The following is an 8,211-nucleotide window of genomic DNA, read 5'->3' as shown; positions in this document are numbered from 1 at the left end:
AATCTTAAAAAAAAAAAAAAAAAAGGACTGAGGGAGACAAAAGAAGTGTCCTCAGCTTGGAGATTTTCTTTTTTACTTTCCTGCAAGCCCGCTAGAGTTGCTACCTTACACCATTGCCTTCTATCCAAGGCATCCAATTATTTGTACATCTGTTTGAAAAGCAGCCTGCTCTTGGGGGCAGGGACGAGCAGGCCTGGCCCAGCTTCTTGTGACACCAAACAGACTAGCACTGCTCTTGGGATCTCTGCCCAGTGGTCTGGCCTTGGAGGAGCTGCCAGTTACCCAGAGAGATTTGGATCTTTTCCATGTAATGAGATTGACTCAAAAAGAACAAAGTTGCTCTCAACACCTGCTCACCCTCTCACAGCTATGAAGGCCAAGAGGGGAATGGGTAATTGCAGACCATGGGCAATGAAAGAAAAGAAGGGAAAAAAGAATCAGCATCCCTTGGTTCAGCATCTTCCCACTGTCCTTTCACGGGAGGAGGTCAATGCCGAACTCGCCATGTCTGTCCCTGGGTAGAGAGCTGGAAAATGGAATGGCTCAAAGGGCAGCAGGCAGGAAAGGACAGAGAGATCTGGAAAAGCAGCCCCAGAATAATCTCCTTTTTTGTTTAAGCTAGCTTGGGATGAGTTTCTATGACTTGTACCCACTCTCATTTGTAATACATTTTGCGAGAAATGCAACATGGACCCTTCGGCCCCAGCAGAATAGCCTGGTCACACTGAAGGAGCCGCAAGGTGGCAACAGGATCCCCAAGGCACCCCGTGGGCCTCGCCCCACTCACTGACAGGGCCCTCCAACCTCACCTTTGTTCACTGCAGCCTCAATGCCCAGCCATGGCCAACCTCTACAGGGCTCACGGGATAGAACTCACAGACGACAGCAAAGACAGGGACACTATGAAAGGAGTTTCTTAAAACCGAATCTTACTCTTCCATTGACTGTTGTAATCATATCACTAGGTGTTGCCACGTTTGTAGAAGGTATCTCTCCTGGTACCTGCTCAGCTCATCCCCAGAGTGATGGCCAAAGGATGGCCGAGTTTATCCCATGTGACTCCCGCCCACACAGAAGACTCATCAGACAAGGAGTGAACCTCCAGCCCAGGCTGAACCAGTCTGAATTAGGACCCAATATAAAAGTCTGGACTCGTGGCTTAAATGTAGGGTGTTGTAATCACAGTGCCACGGCATGACCATATTTGGCCCTGCAAGCTAGAAGAACAAAAGCCAGTCTGCAGAGAGAAGAGAGAAAAATGAAAACCAGCGGAGCCAAAGGGAGTGAGCCACCTGTGGTCCCGGCTCTCTAGACTCCATTTCTGGATCCAGCCTCCTTTCCTGCCCATGCTTGCTGAGAGGTTGCCCAGGATCCTTCAACTTGGTGCCTTCCTTCTTGCGTATGTATTGGGTTTCTCTCACATGCATCCAGAAGAACTTCTGTGAAGGCAGGGAGTGATTCACAGTTTACAGAACGCTTTCACATGTTATCTTGTTTGGATTTTGTTTCTCATGCTACTCTAGGGAGAAGGCAAGGGGAGTATCATCATCTGCATTTTATGGCCCAAGATTCCCAGGTGATGACAGTGGAAATTCTCCCAGGCAGGGAAGTAGGTCTTTGATCCAGACCCAGCACCCCCCACTCTACCTTGAGACCTTGACATTTGGCGGTGTGCTTCCAGGAACAGGGACTTTGGCCTCAAGGTATAATCAAAGGTGCTGTGCTGCATTCCTAAGCACAATCAGATACTTCAAAAAGAACTAGAAGCTTCAGCTTGGTCATTCATTGCCACACCTTCACGAGCCTGTGCAGGCAGAGCTAGCTGTGCCTCTGACTCCCAAAAACAAAGTACATACAGAAAGCAGAACTGGGCATGGACTTTTTCATGGGGAATCCTCTTATAAAATCCTCTTATAAAAACACGTGGAGCCTGTACTATTACAATATCATTCTAGCATTTATTGTATTTTACGTCTTTCTTCCTCTAGGGCACCTGTGAACAATGGGCAGATAGGTTACATTTCTCTTCCCTTTGTCTGGTCCTCACGGACATTTTCTACACAAGGTAGATTAACTCAGAAATTGGCAGTCTCTTCTGTTGGGGCACATGTGTGCATGCAAACACACACACACACACACACACACACATACACACACACACAGAGCTTGTGGATACCATTTTTTAAAAAAACAGCTTTTTGACATATAAATTCAGATATTATACAATTCACCCATTTAAAATACACAATTCACTCAAACCACACACATACACACACACACAGAGCTTGTGGATACCATTTTTTAAAAAAACAGCTTTTTGACATATAAATTCAGATATTATACAATTCACCCATTTAAAATACACAATTCACTCAAACTGTTCCAAAAAAATAAAAGAGGAAGGAAAACTTCTAAATTCATTCTATGAGGCCAGCATTACTCTCATAGCAAAACCAAAAGCAAATCATCTGATGAACATAGATGCAAAAATCCTTGACAAAATATTAGCAAACTGAATCCAACAATACATTAAAAATATCATTCACTACAATCAAGTGGGATTTATTCCTGGTATGCAAGGGTGGTTCAATATTTGCAAATCAATCAACGTGATACATCACATCAGTAAGACAAAGGATAAGGACCATATAATCATTTCAGTAGATGCAGAAAAAGCATCTGACAAAGTAGAACATCCATTCATGATAAAAACCCTCAACAAAGTAGGTTTAGAGGGAACATACTCTACAAAATCAAGGGCATATATGAAAAATGTTCATTATTTGCAGATGACATGATACTATATACAGAAAACCCAAAGACTCCACCAAAAAACTGCTGGAACTGATAAGTGAATTCAGTAAGACTGCAGGACACAAAATAAATGTAAAGAAATCTCTTGCATTTCTATACACACTAATAATGAAGCAGCAGAAAGAGAAATTAAGAAAACAATCCCATTTAAAATTAACACCCAAAATAATAAAATACCTAGGAATAAACTTAACCAAGGAAGTGAAAGACCTATACTCTGAAAACAATAAAACACTGATGAAAGAAACTGAAGACACAAACAGAAAGACATTCCATGCTCATGGATTGGAAGAACAAATATCGCTAAAAATGTCCATACTACCCAAAGTAATGTACAGATTTAATGCAATCCCATCAAAATACCAACAGCATGTTTTACAGAACTAGAACAATCTTAAAATTTGTATGGAACCACAAAAGACCCCAAATAGCCAAAACAATCTTGAACAAGAAAACCAAAACCAAAGATATCACAATCCCAGATTGTAAGACATATTACAAAGCTGTAATCATCAAAAAAAGTATGGTACTGGCAGAAAAATAGACCCATAGATCAATGGAGCAGAATAAAGAGCCCAGAATTAAACACATAATTATATGGTCAGTTAATCTTTGACAAAGGTGGTGATACTATGCAATGGGAAAAAGACAATCTCTTCAACAAATGGTGTTGGGAAAACTGGGCAGCTACTTGCAAAAGGATGGAAGTGGACCACTTTCTTACACCAAACACCAAAATAAATTCAAAATGGATTAAAGACCTTCATGTAAGACCTGAAACCATAAAAATCGTAGAAGAGAGCACAAGAAGTAATTTCTCTGACATCAGTTGTAGCAACTTCTTTCTAGATATGTCTCCTGAGGCAAGGGAAACAAAAACAAAAATAAACTATTGGAAATACATCAAAATAAAAAGCTTCTGCCCAGCAAAGGAAACAATCAAAAAACTAAAAAACAACCTATTGAATGGAAGAAGATATTTGCAAATGACATATCCAATAAAGAGTTAGTATCCAAAATATGTGAAGAACTGATACAACGCAACACTCAAAAAACAAATAATACAATTTAAAAATGAACAGAAGACATAAACAGACATCTCCTCAAAAAGATATCCAGATGGCCAACAGACACATGAAAAGATACTGAACGTGACTCATCAGAGAAATACAAACCAAAGCTACCATGAGCTATCACCTCACACCTGTCAGTATGTCTAAAATCAAAAACACAAGACACAACAAGTGTTGGTGAGAATGTGGAGAAAAAAAGAAACCTTGTGCACTGTTGGTGGGACTACAGATTGGTGCTGCCACTGTGGAAAACAGTATGGAGATTCCTCAAAAAATTAAAATTAGAACTACCCTAGGATCCAGTAATTGGACTACTGGATATTTACCCAAAGAATATGGAAACACTAATTTGAAAGGATATAATACATGCCTATGTTTATTGCACATTATTTACAATAGCTAAACTATGGAAGCAGCCCAGGTGTCCATTGATAGATGAATGGATAAGGAAGATGTGACATATATGTGCACACACACACACGTGCACACACACACACACACATACACACACTGGAATATTATTCAGCTGTAAAAAGAAATGAAATCTTACCATTAACAACAATGTGGATGGAGCTAGAGAGTATAATGCTAAACTAAATATGTCAGAGAAAGACAAATACCATATGATTTCACTGATATTGGAATTTAAGAAACAAAACAAAGGAGAAAAAAGAGAGAGACAAACAAGAAAGCTCTCTCTCTCTCTCTTTTTTTAATTTAATTTTATGTATTTATTTGACAGAGAGAGACAGCGAGAGAGGGAACACAAGCAAGGGGAGTGTGAGAGGGAGAAGCAGGCTTCCCGCCGAGCAGGGAGCCCAATGCGGGGCTCGATCCAGGACCCTGGGATCATGACCTGAGTCGAAGGCAGACGCTTAACGGCTGAGCCACCATGTGCCCCACAAGAAAGCTCTCTTAACCATGGAGAACAAACTGATGGTTGCCAGAGGGAAGCCCAATGCGGGGCTCGATCCAGGACCCTGGGATCATGACCTGAGTCGAAGGCAGACGCTTAATGGCTGAGCCACCATGTGCCCCACAAGAAAGCTCTCTTAACCATGGAGAACAAACTGATGGTTGCCAGAGGGGAGGTGGGGGGGTGGGTGAAATAGGAGACGGGGATAAAGAGCACACTTACTGTGATGAGCACTGGGTGATGTATGGAGGTGTTGACTCACTATATTGTACACCTGAAACTAATGTAACACTGTACATTAAGTATACTGGAATAAAAGTAAAAATTTTTTCAATTAACATAAAAATGTACAATTCAATGAGTTTTGGTATATTACAGTATTTTAAAAACTGCGGTAAAATATATATAAAATAAAATTTTCCATTTTAACCATTTTTAAGTGGCATTAAGTACACTCACAATGTTGTGCAACCATCACCAGTATCTGCTTCTCATGGGTACCATTTTTTGCTCTTGTACTCCTCTCTCTCTGCCTCCCTACTTTCTTTCCGTTATTGTTTTTAAGGAGAGAGGAAGCCCAGCTCCCCCAAGCCCCAGCTTCCCCAAGCAGGTGAATCCCCACTGCACTGCTTCACTCTACATTCTTCTACTTAACCAATGTAGAAAAGACTTGAAGGCAAGATGCTGATTTGATCATATGTTAATTTCTCCTGTTAACCAAGTCTCCATGACGCTGAGAGGGCATAATTTTTCTGGGACATTTCTGATTCCAAGCTCCTCTGCCTGAAAGGGAACTACTTGAGTGCAAGGCTGTATATCCTGAGTCTGAATCCCTGAATTTGCCATAGGGTCTCTTCGAACGTCTGCAGGATGGCCTTGGGTGCCCCGAAGCCTCCATTGTGCAGTCCCGATGCAAGCACCTCTAGGGATTCCTGAAGGAATTCCCAACTGAATGTTAGATTTTGATCTCTCTTCTCTTCATCACCTTTGCTTGCCTCCTGTTACTTCTTACTTGTCCTAACTGGTATGAGAAAAGAACCTTCTAGAAATTTGGTCTATTTGGATGTTAATGTGGGCTCAACATTTAATTGCTCTCCCCTGTGGCCGACAGGGGAAGGTGGGTCCTAAATGATTATTGGGGGCTGGATCCTCATTTCTGGGTTCTGTTGGGGATGCATACCCTCCTATTAATCTACTCAGAGGGAAAGAAGGGGAGGAAGGACGGTGGCTTTTCAGAAGGGAAAGCGCAGTTCTCAAGCAGAGCCTCGACGTCTCTCTGCACAGGACTGACTTGTGAACCTGTCTGGAAGGCTCCCAATAAGAAGCCCCCTGTCAGCCGCTGCTGCCAAAAGCCATCCTTTGGGGGATGTCATTACTGTCATTCACTATGCATATGGACAATCAACAGCCGAGTCTCTTGTGAGGGTCTTTTGTGTAATTAAATGTACTAGACTGACAGCCCCCCAAAGAGGGGTAATATCTCCTAGAGGTAAAATGGCTTTTCTCTAATCCTGAATGACGACATGCTGTTGCTAGGTGACTATTTTTCTGCCTCTCAAATAAAAAGTGACTAATGGGGTATATTTCATAACACATCTGCAAGTACGTAGTTATTCTTATACTTCAGTGCCCTTTAAAATATTATTATCTACCAACACTTGGACTATGTGCTGGCATGCAAATTAGACATAATAAAGGAAGAAGGGAGAAGTTTCTTGCTCTTGAAAAATCATATTTATAAGGTTAACGAGATTTATGTATTACATCAGGGAACCAGGGTTAGAAAGCAAGACTTTTAACATGTAATAGTTGGCAACAATAAAGATTCTCTGGTGTTTTTCCCTGGACGAGATCAAAACTTTTCATCTATGCTGAGGTTTAATGAGATGAGAAAAAAATTCCCACAAAATCAAAACACATAGACTCCAACTTCAGGAATAAGGCAGACATTCTAAGTTGAATGTTTCTGATTGGCAGTTCCAGGAAGAGGAGCAGTGTTTTAAAAACATATGACTTTGCATTTAAAAAAATCAAGTTCAGTTAATCATTTCAATGAGTTATCCATTGAAGCCAGAAAGTGGGCACCTTTATTTACTTTTTTTTTTTGATAAAAGGGAAAATACCAGGAAAATTCAATGTAATAAAAGAAAATACACAAAAAAGTGGGAACAATTTACACAAACACACACATACGTGTATGAACGTGTATGTTGGATTATGAACTACTTTATACACAAACAGAAAAAAGTCCTGAACTCAGTCTGTCAAATAATGGGGTGTTAGGATTTAGCTTACATTCTGACTCTAGGGAACCACTTCTCTCTCAGAGCATGCATATATTTAGTTTCAGACAGAAGCATAAGGAAGTTTGTACTGGCTAAAGAATCAGATATCAACAACATACACTCAACAATAAAACAGCTCTGATGATTAAGTTATTAGCAGTGACCCCAAAGGCACTTTGGGATCTTGTAGCAATTGGGACCATTATGACAAAACGAAGCTCTGTCTTTGTAGTCACGCACCAGTGAAGAATAACAGAGTTTCAGTTGCTAGGATGTTGAGATCATCAAACGTAGAGATTTCAAGAGGCCAGCAGATGGTGGATGTGCCCAGCATACCCAGAAGAGGGCCAAGTCCAGGCCAGTCTTGCTTCTTCCTGGGCACACCTTGGCACAGGCCTGGGCGCACGGTGCACGCTGGGTATTTGGTGAATACATAGTATGAATGAATGGATTAGGGAATGACAGAAAGTTAAATTAGAATTGTTTCTGTTTTTTGAGATTTTCTGGGGATGCCCAAAGTTGAGATGGATAACAAGGGACCCCAGATTCTGAAGAGAGATGCAGCTTTCTTCCATGTAGGATTTGTTAAAGTTGGCCAAAACAACAGAGGTGAACATAGACATAGTTTGGGGTTGATTGTAAGGGAGTTCTAGTAAGAAGTATTGTGTATTTATTTTCCTTTTCCTCTCAGATTGGAGAAGGGAAGGGAGTGCTTGTGCCATCATTGAGCCAAGCAAAGATGGCCCCAAAAGGACCATTCAGAGAACAGGGGTGCCAGGAGCAGAGACTAACATCTCCCTTCCTGTTGGATGCTCGCTCAGCTGCATGGTCTTGTAGGCCTGCCCTGGCTGCCGCCATCTTGGGGAACAAAAAGTCCCCGGGCAAGGCCTGCACTTCCAGAGTTTGCTGCGACAGTGGGTAAAAAACTTCTCTGGGGGCCATGTGGACTCTGAAGATGGTAGCTAGGCTTAAGTCCTCTTGATGTGAGTGGCCAGGGGCCTTACTGCCAGAGAGAGGTGCACCTGGCAGTTGATGGCCACGTGGAGTATCCCACTGGCCCCGGAGCTGAAGGGGAATCATAAGAGTCAGCTGGGAGGACATCAGTCTGAGTGCAGACACTTCA

Source organism: Ailuropoda melanoleuca, chromosome 10 (assembly GCF_002007445.2).
Source record: "Ailuropoda melanoleuca isolate Jingjing chromosome 10, ASM200744v2, whole genome shotgun sequence".
Taxonomy (NCBI): Eukaryota; Metazoa; Chordata; class Mammalia; order Carnivora; family Ursidae; genus Ailuropoda; species Ailuropoda melanoleuca.
The sequence above is the reverse complement of the archived record's forward strand: the minus strand, read 5'-3'. Positions refer to the sequence as shown.